General features: G+C 45.1%; 1 protein-coding gene across 1 annotated transcript in view; it reads right to left on the bottom strand.

Annotated features, from left to right (window-relative positions):
- Positions 1–17461, bottom strand: part of LOC146799152 (zinc-binding protein A33-like) — a 530413-nt gene extending 512952 nt beyond the window's left edge. Inside the window, exon 1 of the mRNA XM_085628053.1 lies at positions 17420–17461. The gene's annotated coding sequence lies outside the window, so the exon portion shown is untranslated. The remainder of the gene's footprint in view (positions 1–17419) is intronic.
- Between the last annotated feature and the right edge of the window lie 1096 nt (positions 17462–18557).

The raw sequence follows: 18557 nt of genomic DNA, 5'->3' as shown, positions 1-18557 counted from the left end.
TGATTTGCCTGAGGTATAACCCAGGAAAGGGTACATGAACTCCAGCAGGAGGGTTTGTGACACCCACTGCACCCTTTGAGGTTCTGCAGATGGATTACATTCAGCTTGAGCGCTGTAACAATCTGTATGTATGTTCTAGTAGTGGTTTGTGCCTTCAGCAAATGGGTGGAGGCCTACCCTACGAAAGACAATACTGCAATGACTACAGCAAAGATGCTATTGAAGGAGTTTTTCCCTCGATATGGGGTTTGCAGATTGCTGTGGAGTGATAACAGGCCTCATTTTGTAGCAGATGTCATTAAGTATGTCCTGAAAGGACTAGGCATAACGCAGAAGTTCCATGCGGTGTTTCACCCGCAGTCTGCGGGACTGGTTGAGAAATATAACGGTACATTGAAGCTAAAAATTGCTAAGATTCAAGCTTCAACTTCTTTGACTTGGCCAGACGCTTTACCGCTGGCATTATTGTCAATCAGATCGATACCGCATTCTCGGACTGGTCTTACGCCCTATGAAACTGTGTTTGGGCGCCCAATGAATATTTGGGGCCCACCAAAACCACAACCAATGTATGATGTGCCTTGTGTAATGATGAGTGATTATCTAGCACAGTTAACGGATAATTTGGTTTCTATTCATCAACAGGTTCGAGAAGCGCTCCCTGATCGGTCCACAGGTGAAGGCCATAACCTCCGACCCGGTGACTTGGTGATGGTAAAAGCCTTCCAAAGGGCGAATAGTCTGGAACCAAGATGGGTCGGCCCTGAGCAAGTTCTGCTCGCAACAAGGACAGCTGTGCGAGTTTCCAATCGGAAGAACTGGATCCACTCCTTGCACTGTCGTAAAGTGCTGTCTGGATTGGTGGATCCTGCTGTGTTGACCGACCATCGAGAAATCCTGACTGCGGGGAAAGGCCGTGCCGTGGAACCAAACGACCCTGCGGAGCTCTTCCCGGACCAAGTGATCCCCGGAGGAGGGAGATATCATCTTCGACCGAGGAAGTGATTTTCCTTTTCTGTATCCGGATACGTTGTCAGAACGGCCCTTAGGTTAGTGAAACGGAGAGCCAATGAGGCAAGGGGGGGGGAATCAGCCCTGCATTAGTGTAGCGACACCCGTCTTGGCCCGCTGGTGAAGAAATCAACCGCTGCCTAAGGGGAAGAGTTCTGACAACCTTTTAGTTCCAGGAAGATATTGACTTTTTACTCTGAGATGGAAAAGAAGAAGATTCTTTGCGCGACAGGCTTTATTATTACAGTAGCTATTGTGGGTATAGCTACATGGTTTGTTGAGGATGTGACTCCGGCCCGGGAGTTGCTTGTTTTGACTACTCCAGTGCCTGAGGAGCACTACTTTTATACCCTTCCGTATCAAGAACTGAAGCATCATCAGTCTTATTTGAATAACACTTTCATCCAGATGTTGCATCATACCCAAGTTGCTACGAATGCTACGAACTGTTGGATATGTGGTATGATGCCGGCTCATCAGAAGAAAGGAGGAACGCCATTCATACCTCTTCCTTTTTCTCATAATGGCTCCTGTAGAGCATGGTACACTTTGCTTTTTGCCACACGGAAACCTACAGTGGGACGATTACTTTTTAGACTTAATAGGGAATGTCATCAAGATAAGGATGGCTATCCACAAGCGAATGGGACAATATGGGAATGGGAAGAGTATCGACCAGACAATGAATCGATCCCCTACATTTTCACGAACACTAGAGACACTGTAGGGAAGGAACAATTTGTGATTCAAGTGGCACAAGCTCAAGCGGACCTGTGTATCCAGAGTGTGGGTTATATTCCTGTTGGTGTTAGTGACTGTATCATTATCCTGAACATTGATGGATTGAATAACAGTACTTTCTTAGCATCCCATAACACATACTTCGTATGTGGGAATAAAGGTTATTATCGTTTGCCAGCCGGTTGGTCTGGAGTATGTTATGTAGCATTCTTATTACCTCCTGTATTCTTGGCACCTGCATCTTATCATAAAGATTTGAAGTTGTTGAATAATGTGACTGTAAATAGGTATAGACGTACTCTATCTATTGATGATGTCGATCAAACTGATACGAGTTTGCAACAATATATTGATTTTAACTTAGGATTGTTTTTCTTTGTTGGAGCTGCCCTAAATAGTAGGAAGGTTCGAAGATTGACAAGAGTTGTAGAGGCTGTGACAAATCAAACTGCTGCTGCTCTTGGGAATCTTACGGAAGAATTACAAATTACTAGAATTGTTGCATTGCAGAATCGCATGGTATTAGATGTTATGTTAGCTGATAGAGGTGGAGCATGTAAAATTATTGGAAGTAGTTGTTGTGTGTTCATTCCTGATCATACGCCATCAGTTTATAATGCTATTAATAAATTGCATAAAATTGCGGCTGAGATCCATACAGAAAATGGCACTTGGTCCTTTTCCGGACGGTTTTGGGCATTGATCACTACATGGGGATGGAAGGTTTTAACTGGTCTCTGTATTATTGTAGCAGTTCTGTTTTCCTGTTGCATCTGTGTCCAATGTGGTCCTTTACTCTGTACTTTATGTGTGTCATTTTGTATTACTGATAAGAAAACTATCGCCAATGTCACCAATCAGAAACATTTAACCAAAGAGGTGGAAGAGATGATGAAAATTGACATATTTGATGATTATCCTAATAGGCCGAATGTCTTCAGTAAATGCTGAAAGGGTCGTCTGTTGAAAACTAAAACAGCGATATGATTAAGCATTCACTAAAGACATTAACTCTCCTTAGTTAGGAAATGTTTGTTGTCTTATGTTGACTAATGTCTGGACTCCATTTTGTATTGTCATGTCTCCACGTGCGGTGCACGAGAAGAGTCCTTCCTTCTCGCTAGTTGCTCTTGTAATCTGCCTAGTAACAGTCTATAAATAGCTCCTTTGTCCGCCTGGCGCATGCCCAGACTTGACCACATCTGTTATCAGTTAGTCCTTGCTTGACCATGTTTTCGCGGGCTCAGGAAATTGGTTACTCCGCCCACATATTGGTTCTGTATCGAAAATGTCCATAATAGGAAATACTTCTTGCTTCATGATGTATCCATCCACTTATGAGCCCCTCTGTTGTGTATAAAAGGGGACCGTGTACGCAAGTTCTTTGTACTACTCTATGCAATACTGAAGAGTGTTGTATAGGTTGTAGGACCACGCTTAAGGGTTAATAAACGTTGTCTTTGTATTTTGCAGCTTCCGTGCCAACTTCCTTCTAACCTTTTGTTACAGGAGAGCGAACCCTTGTATCTCTGCCGGCCTAGCTGGGGCTTGTTTTCTTCAAACCGGTCGTGGTCTCCTTGGAGGGAAGTGAGGAATCCTCATTGAACGGGTCCCTCTTCTACCCTTATCTGCCAGCTCTGTTGTCTCCAAGCTTTGCGGTTCCCGATTCTGTTGGGTGGGGGCCCAGGAGTTTGTGTTACCAACGTCGCCAATGGGGATTGCAGCAGGCGGAGCTCTTCCTCTCTGTGGGTTCTGGTTTGGAGGAAAGCGTGAAGGAGCTACATCACTGCCAGGAGGCCACTGCCTTGATTCAGGCAGCCTAGGTGGAGCCAGCACAAGACGGAGATCGGCTGGAGTTGGTGTTGAGCTGGCAGCAGCGTTTTCCTGGGGGTCAGGAACCTATTTGCCCCCAGGAGGTAGAAGTTTGCTGCAAAGCCACTATGAAAAAGGTATGGAGATTAGAGGACTTCTTTTGGGTTAGAGAGGATTCTATAGAGGCGTGGCGGTCTCCTCTGTCTATGGAGAGGGGAATAGTTTGCAAACCAGGACTGACAACCCTGGGGGGAAGTTTGCAGATATACTCTGCATATTAGGGGAACCTCAATTACCCCAATATCACGGTTAGTGTCGGCCCCCCTATTTGGAGTGATAGCCCCTAAGACAGTTTCTCATACCAAGGGCCACAGACCACTGTCTGCACCGGCAAGGAGCGAGAGAGGTTCTGTTACCAAATTGGAGAGAGCGGGACAGGCTGCTACTGGTAAGAGTCCGCGGGGCAGGGGCAGACAAAGCAAATTGCCCCAATCTAAAGTGAAAGTCGCCCCCGCTCTAAAGTCATTTTCCAAGGCCCTTGCATCTCTGGCTTTAACTATTGGGTCAGCGCAGGAGGAGCTATAAGCCGAAATCATATAGCATGGAACAGAATGGCAATATAGTTGTAGAGGACAATTTAAGAAGTTCTGTCCCATCCCGAGGCCCAAAATTGTCTATCAGCTGGCCCTAACAGTTCTTTCCATGTGTCAGTTCCAACATCTAACAGGTTTGAAGTCCTAACACCCCTGGATGGGCAGAATATGGGGGGGGGGCAGCAGAAGTTGGATGCCAGGAGTTCTGAGGCTGTTGTGAAGGAATCTTTGGCCTTTATTCTCCTGGGATTAAAAGAAAAGATGAGGAGCAGGTTTAAGGTCTCTGAACAGAACTAGGTGGATATCCAGGCCTCCTGCGCAGCCTTAGCTCAGAAGCTTGCTCAAACTGTTGTCCTGGAACACATAATGTTGAATATGAAACAGGCTATGGATGAGAATACTGCAGGCGTAAGTCGCCTGACCAAATAGAATAAGGAGCTGAGAGAAGTCCTAAAAAGGGTCCAAAACCATTCTCGTAGAAATAATCTTAGACTTCTCAATGTTCCTGAATCCATGGAGGACTTGGATATCACAGCCTTTGTTGTCTCATTGTTGCAGGGCACACTCTTGAAAAATAGACCAGATATCGATCTTGCCTCTGAAATCCAATGGGTGCATCAAGAACCCTTCAAAAGAAATCCCAGAAGGCATAAGCCAAGGAAAATCGTAATCAATTTTCTCTCATATACTGTTAAGGAGGCGATTTTGACCATGGCACTAAGGGATGCCTCCTACTCAACAGGTGCTTATTCTTTCTCTATAGGATCAGATGTTTGCCATACCACCGCTCAGAGACAGTGGGAGCTGAGGAAGAGGATGAAGGAGCTAAACAAACTTGGGGCTAGAGCACAGCTGAAATTCCCAGCTTCATTATGGATTATATAGAATAATCACATGTATAACTTTCGATGGGTTGAGGAAGTAGATGGACTGGAAGATACAATTAAGAAAGGAGCAGGTCCCTGATATGACTTAGGAAGGGTAGGCTCAATGGGTAAAGCAGGACCCGGTATAGGTCTCATTTCCATTATGTCAGGTTCCCTCTGAGAGAAGACCACTAGGCATTAATGCCTAAAAATCTAGTTAGGGATCCCCAGGGTGGGGGCGGATGGAGGGGGCAAGGGGTTTGGTTTGGGGGTTGGATGGGATGGGGGTAGGGCACGGGGTGGAAAGCAGTGGGAAATTAAAAAAAAAAAAAAGAAATCCTCAATACCATACGAGTATAGCGTTGTGGCAGTTGTGTGCAGTATCAATGTCAAATTACCTAGATGAGGGGAGTTAATGAGCTAGCCATCTTATCTTGGAATGTTAACGGTCTTAGGGTGAAGCATAGGTAGAGTATAATAGTGAGATACCTGGAAGAAAGCCAGGCCCATGTCATTTTATTACAGGAACCCAATTTAGTTGCAAGTGAGGGTAGGGCTCTCCATTCTAAATGTCATTGGGACGAGACGATTCGGGAGTCTGTAGATAGGGGCGAGGAGGCCATGCTGGTCTTGCTCGACCTATCTGCAGCTTTCGATACGGTGTCTCACGCTATCTTACTGGATCGTCTGAGACAGATTGGGTTGGGCGGCTCCGCCTTATCTTGGATTGCCTCCTTTCTTACTGGTCGATCCCAGAAGGTTCTTCTTAACCCCTTCGAATCGGAGGGCTCCGCTCTTAGCCCTCTATTTTTTAATGTCTATCTTGCCCCCCTGGCTGAGGTGGTAGAGTCTTGGGGGGTCCGTGTGGTCTCGTACGCTGATGATACTCAGCTTATGTTCTCTTTTAGAGATCATTCGGATTCCAGCTTTGTCAGTTTCCGCCATTGTCTTAGCAATATTTGTTCTTGGATGACTTCCAATCATCTTCGACTTAACACTGACAAGACGGAGGTCCTATTTTTTAATCTGAACACTATCCCTCCTGCTATTCTTTGGTGGCCAACTGAGCTTAACCCCCCTCCCATCCCTGGCCAATCTGCTCGTAATCTGGGCTTTCAATTTGATAACACTCTTTCTTGTAGAGCTCAGATTAATAAGGTCACCACAGCCTGTTTCGGAAAACTGTGTATGATCAGAAAGATCTTTCCTTATCTGCCTTTGGAGGCCCGTAGAACAGTCATTCACGCGTTGATTACATCTCACTTGGACTATGCTAATAGCCTTTATGCCGGTGCCCCCTTGTATCTAATTGAACGCCTTCAGATCGTTCAGAACGCTGCGGCTAGGCTGATTGGCAACATTTCATACCGGCAGTCGATTGCGGCCTACCGTAAGAAGCTTCACTGGCTTCCCATCTCTCTTCGTATTCAGTTCAAGATGCTGATTATTGCTTTCCGGGCCCTTAATGGGTCTGGCCCGGATTACGTGAGAAAGAGACTTGTTCTCTCTCAATCTGTCAGATCTTTGAGATCCAATTCTCTACGCCTTCTTACTGTTCCCCGCTTCCGCCGATCTAGAATGGGTGGTAGAGCATTTACAGTCATGACTGCTAAGCTCTGGAACACCTTATCCCTTGATCTGAGGTTCCCTTCCTCTGAGACTCTTTTTCGTAAAAAATTAAAAACCTGGCTGTTCTCTAAACCTTAACTCCTCCTTTTCTTGTATGTAGTCTACAGCGCCGGGACACCCCCGTTGGAGGTAGCCGTGTGCTTTATAAGCTCCTTAAATAAATAATAAATAAATTGGATAGAGAACTTTGTGGTTTCTGAGCAGATAGAGCATTGCACAGATGTAGCAATCTTGATTAGGAGGGGGGCTGGATGTGTTATAAAATCTTCTAAGACTGAAAACTCCGGGAGATGGATTGTAGCAACTCTTGGTTGTAGAGACGCCAAGCTGGTATGCGCGGTCTTTTATGGGCCTAATATTGATGAACCTCGCTATTTATATAATCTTGAATGGAATTTGATGGAGGTTACATTCCCAATTCTCATCGGGGGGGATTTTAATGTCCTTCTCAATCCAAAATGGGAAAGGTTTACTCCGAAGAGACATGTCCACGCCCCCATGTAAGACAGGCTCTTAAAAATATGCTGTATTATTTGGCCCTACTGGATGTCTGGAGTCACAGGATTGGAGCCAGTCAAGGTTTTACTTTCCACAGCAAAAAGTATGAATATTTCTCCAGGTTAGACTATTTCTTTTCTGATACGACCATAGTGGATGCTATAACAACGATAAGCATCTTAAATGACCACATTTCTGATCATGCTGCATTCAATATGTCGTTAAAAGGGTATAATGGACTGCCGAGGCCTAAATGGATGCTAAAAAGAGCTACTCTTTTTAACTTAGAGGTAGGGGAAGCACTAAAGAGAGCAAGTACAACCTTCTTTCTTGATAATATAGGGTCCACCTCCCCAGATGTAATCTGGGATGCCTTCAAGGCATATATTAGAGGGGTGTTACAGAATTTGGCGCATATTAAAACAAAGACCGTAAGATTATAAATGAAGGGACTGGAAGACAAAGTAGGATCTTTAAAGGCTGATCTGTTGCGGCTGTGCTCTCGCACAAGTGCTAGAAAGGAGCAGTTACTGAGGCAGTTAGAAGAGGTGAGTCAGGATTTCAGGATCAAATTAGATCAGAAGTGTAGGAAGCAATGGCAAGCTGGCTATATGAAGAATTTTGAATACGGTGAGAAAACAGGGGCATTACTAGCATGGAAAGCCAGAGCTGATAGGTCATGAATTTCATCAGACAGCTGGCAGTTAACCCCAGGGGCAATGTTACTAATAAGATGGAAGAAATGCAAGCCTGCCTTATATCCCTATTCTCTAAACTATATACGAAGGAGGCTCACCCAGATCAAGACTCACTTAAAGCTTGGCTGGAGAAGGTACAATTGCCAAGACGGACACTTGAGGGTAGGGAGGGGCTTGATGCTCCTATCACCAAGGAAGAGAACCGTTCTTACCCATCTCAGAGTAAGAATGGGAAGGCTGCCGGCCCTGATGCTCTGCCGCCCGAAGTGTATAAACTCCTAATTAAGAACTGGCTGTAGTTCTGTAGAGCCTGTTTAATTCAATCTATCGGCAGGGAGGGCGTATTCCTAGTACATGGAAAGAGGCCACTATAGTCCTGATTTTAAAACCCGGTAAGAACCCTATCATCTAATCTCACTGCTGAATGCAGACTATAAAATCTTTATGAGCATTCTGGCAGGGAGATTGGCAAAGTTTGCCCCACATCTGATACACTTAGATTAGAAGGATTTTGTTCCCAAGAGACAAATTCAGGAGTTGACACAACAGCTGATCTTGCCACAAACTGCTTGGCCCCCTTGGCTATTATCGCAATAGATGCGGCCAAGGCATTCGATCCGGTGTGTTGGAGGTACTGAGAGCTATGGGATTCGGCCTGGGATTCATATATACCCTTCAGATGCACTATCAGATGCATCGGCCAAGATTCTTCTTAATAGTATATTGACTCCTAGTTTCAGCACTTCAAGGGGTACCCCAGTCACCCCTCTTGTTTGATATCTATATTGAGCCATTGGCACAGCTTTTGAGAGCAGATCCCCAGGTTGTTCCTTTTAGCTCTTCATCCTACAGTAGTAAGGTCGCATTATATGCAGATGACCTATTGATTCATACGGCAGACCCGGCTTTAACTATTGCGAAAGTAGAACACCTGGTTGCAGAATTTGGGGTCTTCTCTGGGTATTTAGCAAATCCCTCCAAAACTGAAGTGATGTGCAGGAATATCCAAGACTGGAGTGGGAGAACTAGCCCTGGCATTAGATATCTGGGGATTTCAATTGTAAATAGGGTGGATGAAATACCCCAGCATAATCTGCAAAGGGTAGCTAGAGATACAGATTGCCTTCTTGTTAGGTGGAAGAACTTGCCACTAACAATTTATGGCCGCGTGAATTTAATAAAGATGGAGGTCTTTCCCAAGCTGATGTATCTTTTCAATTGTATTCTTCTGGCGTTTTTCAAATCTAGCATCGACAAGATCCAGGGAAAGGTTGTCAGTTTCATCTGGATTGATAAGGGGGCCAGGCTGGCCTGGAAAATCTAAGACAGAGGCTTGATAAGGGAGGCCTGGCTCTTCCTGATTTTAATTTGTATTGCGCAGCATTCCAGTTTAAAAAATGAAAATGTTGTTAGGAAAACTTGATAAGAGTGAAATGGTGAGGGGACTCAGCGAAGTGGGTTTCCTGTACAAGTTTGGGGCCCCCAGATTTTTTAAGAACCTTGGTGTAAAGGTTTTGAGATCAGCGTTATCTCTATGGTACAAGAGCAGCAGAATGTTTGGATTAGGGTATTACTCTGACTTCGCCCCAGTACGGGATTCTCCTGGAACCCACTATGTTTGAAAGACGGTCTCAGTCTCCCATTAAGGAGGCCTGGCATTACCATCTGGGCAGATCTGATGACATTGCACTAGAACACCACAAAAAAGTGTCCTGCAATCAAAGGTTCAAAAATATCCAATTTAACATTCTGCACTGTGCATACCTCACGCCGGCGCAGCTTAAGCGCTTCTTCCCAGCGACACAGTTTGACTGCCCCCGCTGCCACACCCCTGAAGCCCCATTCATCGACATGTTCTGGACCTGTCCCACACAGCAAGCACTCTGGACAACAGTGCACACAACACTACAGACGATCACAGGCCTGGCAGGACTCACCACTCGGGAGGCATGCGCCCTAGCTATCTTTAAGCGACACAAGCAGAGAATGGTAGAGAACCGGTTTGCATTACTAGCTATACTCCTCGCAAAGCGAAGCATCACAATGCACAGGCGCTCACCGGACGGTCACCTAATAGCTGCATGGTGGGGAACGGGTAAGAAGTGGGGCACGGCCGAGGAGGACATCATCAGACAGAAAGAGGCGCGCGACACGCAACGAAACCCCACATCAATGGAATGGTCACTGCTCCTCCATAACTTTGCACAAACACAGGCCGCCCCGGTTGCGACTCCACAGGCCACCCAGATGGAGTCTGGTCCGAGTACACCCCGACCCTCACAAGCCCACAAGACCCCCCGTACTAGGCCACCCCCTTGACCGCCCTGAGTAGATCACCCCGCTAGGGCTGATGGGAAACCATCGCTTGCTGATTATGGCCCTGCGAGGAGCAACGCCCCTATCCCCCGCCCCCTTTTCCCTGAGTTATATCTCCCTAGTTTGGTTGTACATATGGATCGTCCCCGCGCACCGTTACACACAGACAGCATAGGTCCAACACTCGCTCCTGGGAAATGGTTATTCCATAAGGCCCCCCGACATCCCCAAACAAGCATGCATCTAGGCCTGCCCCATATACGAAGAGCGGCACCCTCCTCCATGGACACGGAGTTATCCATTCAGAAAATGTTGACAATGAATGTTATGCTAGGTAAATACTATTACCCGTTATATTCCCTATACAAAAACTGTGAAATCCAATAAAAAGGTTTACAAAAAAAATAAATCTGAGGGGTTGCATCCATGGGAAGCCATAAAAGCAAAAGTTGGAGATAGCCTGTCCAGGTTTGAATTTGTACAGCTATCTTCCTGGTTCGTAGACTTCCAGCAGGAGATGAGGTGCGAATGGGATTTGGAATTTCCGCTTCACGACGCAAGAGCTAAGAGTAAGGAGGTTGTAGCTTGGTATTGAAAGTTCTTGACCATGGGCAAGAAGACCGCCTCCCTACTTAGTCTGGGTAGGAGCCTTTCAAGAGATGGATCTCTACCCGGCTTGGAGTAACTCTTTGAGGCTCTTGTACTTGGTTGTCAAACCAGCGAATCTAAAGAGGAACCATTTCTTTACTATCACTCTGCTTTACAGGACACCTGCTAAAATCACAAAGATTGCCCCTTTTCCTCCCCCTAAGTGTAAGTGATGTGGCTGTGTGGAAGCCAATGATTTCCATGCTGTTCTTCAGTGTCCCGGGTTAAAGCACTATTGGGGAGGAATTGAACTTATCTTGCAAGGTATCTTTGGTGTGTTGATTGCTATGAACCCCATGCTGGCGCTCCTGAGAGTTGATGAGATAACACAAACTTCTGAGATGTCAGCAGAGAGGGCTATTATTCTACTTGGTACTCACTGCAAGGAGGGAGTTCTGCAAGGTGAGGACCGATCTGTTACCCCAGAAGGTGGACAACTGGGTTAGGGTGACTGGGTTTGGCGCTCGGATCTGGGGTCTGAAATTGGACATCCCTCTGATATATGGGCTGTTTTCTCAAAATGGTACAGGAACCAAGGGATATGTCAAGCATTCCAATAATAAAATTCACCTAGGCGCTGTAAGAGGCGATGGTCCGGTTCTTTGTTGTGACCCTGGGTGAATGCAGCAGACTGCAGGGCGGATAGATCGAGTGGTTTGAGACTTGCAGAGGCCTCCGGTGGTATGAGGATTAAAAAACTATATTAAAAAAGTTACATGTTGCAGCATTCACCAAGCGTGCACTTGTTTACGACACATCCTCCTTTTGATCATATTCCTTGTAATGCAGCCTTCCTACCCAATTTGAGAAAGGCAACATAAGTTACATGTTTTTAAATTGTATCAAATGGTGGTGTAGGTGCTTGCCTGAATGCAAGTGTATGTGTGCTGTTAGCAATTCATAGGTTGTACACTTCAATAACACACCATAACATAATATACTGTACAATAAACAGACCATCATATACCACATCATACCATATTATACAAAACCAGACCAAAGAACACCGTATTATACAATTAAAAAAAATACCACAACATACCATGCCATTGGCCCTACCATAACATACAATATGACAGTCCTTAGCATAAAATGCAATAACAGACCGTACCTTAACATACAATAGCCCCCAGCATAACATACTATAAAATGACATACCATACCGAACAATACTGTTTAATGAAAGCCTACATTATACTATCCAATTATGTAACCCTCATCTCCTTTTACCTCTGGCCAACCTTGAATGGCCTCTTTATGTGGGCCAAAATGGTGAACTCCAGCTTGGACGTAAATTATATATTTTTTTTCTCAAAGTAGAGAATAACCCCATACTATAAAAACAGGATCATTGGCCCTCACAGTCAGAGTTGGCTGCATCATATCCCTTTTTTTAGGTCGAGATAGACAGTGCATGAGCTCTCTTCGAGACCTGCTGCAATCAGTCTGTGGGCTTCAAGTCTATCACCTTTCTTGCCATTGCTTTTTATTTGTCCATGACAGTGCCCTTTAAAAATCCCTGCTTGCTTCTGCCTCTTTGTCCCTCCTTTCTCTCATCTGTTCCTCCCACAGAGTAGGGGCTTAGTACTGTTTCATTATGCTTTTGTTCTTTATCTGTTCTTTGGGAGACCATTTTTTTTTGGTGTCTTGCTCTGTTACTGTTTGTCAGTGTTTAGCTTCAGTTGCCTAGCTGCTTACATTCAAATGTAATATTATTCCTCTCATCTCCTCTTAATGCCACAGTTCTGTCACTGGGGCTTTTTTTACTGCTGCCTCCGGCTACTGTGACTCCTGCTCGTTTCTTGTGTGTCGGCACCCCAGTAAAACCAGAATAAATCCCATTTCAAGGTTGGCCCTCTGTGTTTACCTTCCTCCGCTGCGCAAATCCATATATCATTTACTGTGCAGGACAGAGACCTAAGCTATGATGCCCCCTCCCCCGGGCCCCAGCTGCAGCCTAAGAAAGGTACCAGACATGAGGACAGAATTTAAACCACCAGAATTAAGGACAAATAAAGCTAGGCAGATTTTAGATTCTGGGTGATTTAGAGAGCACAAATTCCTAAAGATTTTACAGAACCCAAAATCTTGTGGCTTTTCAAACTGTTCCAAAGCAAGCACCAACCTACTGGATTTGATGATGCCTCCAGTGACAGAGTTTTGGACATTTTTGTTCAGAAAAGCTACAAGGAACACTTCCGTTCTATTTTGGCGAAAATCTCTGAATTTGGAAATTTACCTCCTTAGTCTTTTTTTCACATATTTCTTAATTTGCAACATTTTGCCTTCCCTATTGATGTGAAAGGACCACCGCATTGGTTTATAGCTGTGACCTGAGGCAGGCTGGCACATAACGTAAGTAGGTGTTTTTCTGAATAGTCTCTTAAACTCAAGTATGCTGAGCCCTGGTGTGTTTCCAACTGGCCTAGAGCAGCACTGCCCATCAGCTTTCCCTGGACAGTGATCCCCCCTGCACTTGAAGCTACAATAGGCACTGGATTTCAGAAAGCCATGTGGACACCTCTGACTCTAGTCCCTCCACTTCTAACTTTCTGAAAAGACTTCAGCCCCCCACAACCTCTGACAAGTGCCACAACCTACTCCTGTTCTATGTAGAGCGCTCAGCAAGCCTCAAGCTATGAAAAGGCTCTCAAATTAAATGAAAAGAAATACAATATAATATCAGCTCTCCACAATTTCGGTCACGTTTGACGTCCTTCTCTCTATATATTAGGCAGAGGTCGGAATGACTTCTGAGAACAGCAATCTTTGCATTGTATGTCACTTTAAAAGTACAATCTGGTGTAAGGAAAACACACTGTTCTCTTTATCCTGCACTTCTAACAATCATAAAGATATGTATTCCAGAAAGCTCCTTTGTTTGATGACGTCAGCTTGAGTTTGAGCCCTGTGATGACATCATTGACCGGGCAGCCCCTATAAACTCATGTGAATAGAACAATTCAAGAAAGGCTTTGAGCAGCAGCGACTTTGGGGAAGTGAATTTGTCCAGATCATGTGAATTAAACATGAGCATTCTGATAACTTCAGAGTGCTGAGATATAAGAAACATAAAAGTTTACAACAAGAATGGAAATAAACATAGGGTGTTAAGAGTCCAGCAGTGAGGGGAGAACATTTGTGTCTGCCATTCTTTCACGAAGGCCTAAGGGAAATTATTCAGATCCATGACGTCTGAATCCGTTTACGGGACCAACAAAACTCCACACATATGGTATAGAACATACGGCTTCTAGAACACAGACCCACCCTTAATAGCCTGAGGCACACAGGACTGGTATGACTACACCCTAGAATTCCTTTTCTTTGTCCCTTCTGGAGAAGGCCGGGCAGGGCTTTGCATGGCTGTAGACAGCTCTGAACAAGCATGGCCACATGTCCACCAGTAGAGCCCTGTCAGTGGAATGGCCTACGCTGCAAACAGGCTTTTTTCAGCCCAGGTCCACGCAGCATTGCCCAAAGAGTGCCTCTGTACGTTCACGAGCTATAGAACAGTAGATTGACGCATCCTTTCTCATCTCATCTAAAATTATGGTAGGCATTCTGAGGCGTGTTACTTCAAGGCAGGAATTATGTGCACAGTAACCAGGGCCACTGGATTTATGCGTCAGGGATGGGCCAAATTATGCTGCAGGGCCACTGGAATTAGGCGGCAAGGAAAGGCCAAATGATGCAGACAGCCAGAAAAGGCAATTTCTGTGGCACATGTTATGATTGTAATACTTCATTATATTGTCATTTTAATGTCGAGCCTGAGCAGTGCACGCGCTGCTCTGCGAGGCATGCTATATTGAGGTATGGAATAGGAGTTCAGCCCATTTCACGCCCATATTTTCAAATTGCTCCTGTAACTTTCCTTTGTAAATGCTTGCTTTTGATTCATGAATAGGCTTGTTAGTCCCTCCTTAGTACCGCCTTGTCTGCATTTGTAACCTCCCATGAGGACTGGACCATTTACTTAATTAATGGGCTCTTTGTTTAGCTGCAGAAGCACGCACGATGTGCTGTTTATGTTAACATTGTATGGTTTTTTTTTTCTTACAACGTGGCACATCAGTAATGGTGCCAGCGCATCTTCTTTTTAAAATAATTTAACAAAACACACAGATATATATATTTTTTTTTTTGCAGTGAAGGACGCTTTAAGAATAGCTTCCCGCGCCTTGCTTTTGTTAGGCTTTTATTTTGCGCACACATTAGGATCCTGGTCTTTCCAGGGCAGCCGAAGCGGCCTCACAACCCTCTCCATGCCGATTTCACAACGTGAAAGCGTGAGGCACAGGATGGAGCGCGCATGCGTGTAGCTCCGACCCAGCCTTCCCCCGCAAATGTAATTTAGAGGCTCCTGGGACAATTTCAGCCATGGCTATGGGTAGGTGGGGGCTTTCAGCCCACCGTAATCACACAGTTAAGGCAGAGGCTGCCTCCCATTGCCGCGCAGCTCTTTCCACGGACACCTCACGTACTTGGCGCTATTGCAGAGGACATCAGGTATAAAGATTGTAGCTGTGTGTAGCTTTCAGCCTTGCAATAGTGAATAGCATTTGCAATGCAACAGGTCTCGCATTTACGCGAGTTTGAGCTATTGGCATAATGCCAATATCGGCAATATACTCCCCATCACACATATAGCAATCTCCTGATGAAAAAAATACACAAGACACCTTTTTGTGGAGCAAATTGCTGCAGGTTTATTTGCATACCGAAATATGCCAACATCATGTTCAGCTTACGGGCGATCTAAGGGCAGGCAGCCCCTCTGCTGCCTGCTCACCTGATGAGCCAAATTGCACCGTGGCACTAACCAATCGGTGCTTACAAATTTTGGGGGAGGGTAAAACCCTATATATGAGGGAAATGGCATGCAGGATTGTCAGGAAAGAGAGCGCCAGGTGGGCAGGGGAGGAACTTATACCTGCTCACCGCGTGCCGGAAATGGCGCGGTGGCATGCCGGACCCTAGGGGGTTCCCATAACACTAAACTGTCGCTGTGTGCCCTCATGTGGCACTAAGGCAGCCGCACTCCTATAGGGGCCCCCTGCGTGGGCCGCGGGCAGCCACGTTATAAATGACAATGCTTTTTATTTATGTTTTGGTTTTTTAAACGTAAATAAAAGGAATTGTCATGTACAATGCCATTAGCTTCAACTCGCGTAAATGCGAAACCTATTGCATTGCAAATGCTTGTTACACTTGTTAACACTGCCTGGGCATTGGTTGCACCTCATTAGTACCAGTTTAACCCCAAAATTAAGCAATAAGAAACCAGAGGGTGACCAGTAAAGCTTTGCACAGAGTCTTCAACTGCGCTGCAATACATGTCGCTGTACTTTTAGTAGCGTTTGAACAGTTTCATCTTTATGTTAAAAACTGCAAATAATGCAGCAAACGATAAAATACGTGGTATAATTATGCGAAAAACGCTGCAGCCGCACAATGGCAAAATTCCCGTTACCTGGGCACTAATTAATGAATGGGCATTCTCTGGCACTTGTGCACAGAGGCTAAAAGGGAAACATTCAATGCACAGCAACTATGGCAAGGTGAATAGCGGGTATGCAGCCTGCAGCATAATGAGGACTATGGCTACAAGAGTGGAAAGATGGCGTCCTGATTTCGTGTGGTTTGGTAACCGCTCTGTATAAAAGCCTCTTGATAGTTAATGAAATCGGGTACAGTCTCACCACATTAAAAGTTTCTATAGCTGCACTTTGATTAACAACTGACGGCTAACATGATAGCAACTGACCTTTCAATGACTACCAGTAATGAGAGAACTTAAATACGCGTCAAGTTTGTGCAAAAATATATAAACAATTGTTTTGCTGCATTTAATAAGATATGACGCCAAAAACCCACCCCTGTTTGATAAGTCCAGACCGCCATAGCTGCCAAATTTCCAGGTCCATTCGTGACAACCAGTTTCAGACTATGCTTTTTCTTTGAGTCTTGGGATTGTAGTACTCGTTTTACAATCAGATAAACAGGACTAAGGAGGCAACGAAAACAAGCATATGCAATGCAATAGATCTCGCATTTGAGAGAGTTTAAACTATTTGCATTGTAAATGACTATGTCTTTTATTTATGTGTTGGTTTAAAAAAAAAAAACAAAAGGCATTGTCATTTACAATGCCAATAGCTTAAACTCTCGCAAATGCGAAGCCTACTGCATTGCAAATGCTTGTTTTTTTTGCCATGCTGCGCAGCACCTGCACTGTAGTACAACGTGGCTAAAAAAAATTATAAAACCCTTAGTTCACCCACATGCGAGACCTATTGGCTTAGCAATGCTTACAATGACATATTGCTTTGACTTGTTTTATGCATAATTTAAACCAACGAAAGACAAAACATGGTTAAATTGCAACACTATCACAAATTCATTAAGTCTTCTGCTACCATTTTGACTGATTCACCTTTCTGCTAAACCCCCCCAAAAAAATCACGGGAAACCATAGATTCGTGTTTTCACAGATTGCAAAGTTTAGCAAATATATGAGCTCTAATGCAAAACGTATCTTTTTGGTACGTCACAACTTTGGCGAAAAAACAGAAAAAACACCTCAGACATAACATAAACGTACCTTTAAAAACACGTGACAGCCAACCAACGTCTCCTTCTAGGCCCCAAAAGTTAGCAGACCCAGTCAGGGTAGTCACGTGGCGGACGGGGGGCGGGCTTATACATGCAGACTCCCAGCAGCAAACCCTTGCCCTTCTACGTATGCTCGGAAAGAAAAGAGGCGTGTTTAATCCATCGGGGGGCGAGGGCAATAGCATCTATTATACGCTGGTCTGTCAGCGTTGACGAGACTCCTTGCGCGTTGCGTTCAGGTTCTGTCTGTGTCTCGGCGCTAGCTGGCTGGCACGCCCTGCAGGTACTGATCTGTCACAGCTTTCAAATGAAATTTCCCTGTTTTCCAAATCTCTGCTTTACCATTACAACTCTATCCCAGCACTGTATAAAACAGGCAAAGAGAAAGAAGCACCCATTCCCGCCATCACTCATGAACACATTATTTAAGAAGGGCTGGGCTATGGCTTGCACGAGTCTTATATAATCATGTCAATTTATTTTACAACCCTTCTTACCCACACAAATTCGGACCTGCCAACTTAGAAATAAATGTCAGCATGTGAGGAAGGGGAGGGGTCTATTGCAAAGATCTACCTAAGAGGCACTCTGCCCTCCACCAAGCCCGGCATCACCTCAACCCCCCCCCCCCCCCCCCAAAAAAAGCGAAGGGACACTGAGGCTGTCTCCGATATCCTTGGGTGTTTTCACACCTCTTAATGGACATTGGCTACTTACTGCCTCCAAAGACAAGCTGGTAAGTCACTTTGTGCAGTGGTGTCCAGCTCGTCTTTCCTGCCTATGTGTGATTTCAGCTCCCCACAGTGTGAGGTGGAAGGTCTTCTAATTCTAATACCATAACACTCAGCAGCTATCAGCCCATTGCATCTCTTCCATGCTGCAAAATAACTGCCTTACACTGCTTAAGCCTCTTATACTCACATTGGACTCATCTGATACGGGTCTTGTCCCTCACCCACTACAGTACTAGGCCATAAACTATCCACAACCAGCAAAGCAGTCATGGAATCATTTGCGAGATCAGCCAATAATGCTGGCCAATCGAAAGACGTATCTAATCCACCACTGCAGCTCCCAGCTAGCTACATACCATGACCACTACTTTACATCTCCCAGTGACAATCAGA

This window comes from Triturus cristatus, chromosome 9 (assembly GCF_964204655.1).
Source record: "Triturus cristatus chromosome 9, aTriCri1.1, whole genome shotgun sequence".
Taxonomy (NCBI): domain Eukaryota; kingdom Metazoa; phylum Chordata; class Amphibia; order Caudata; family Salamandridae; genus Triturus; species Triturus cristatus.
The sequence above is the reverse complement of the archived record's forward strand: the minus strand, read 5'-3'. Positions and strand labels throughout refer to the sequence as shown.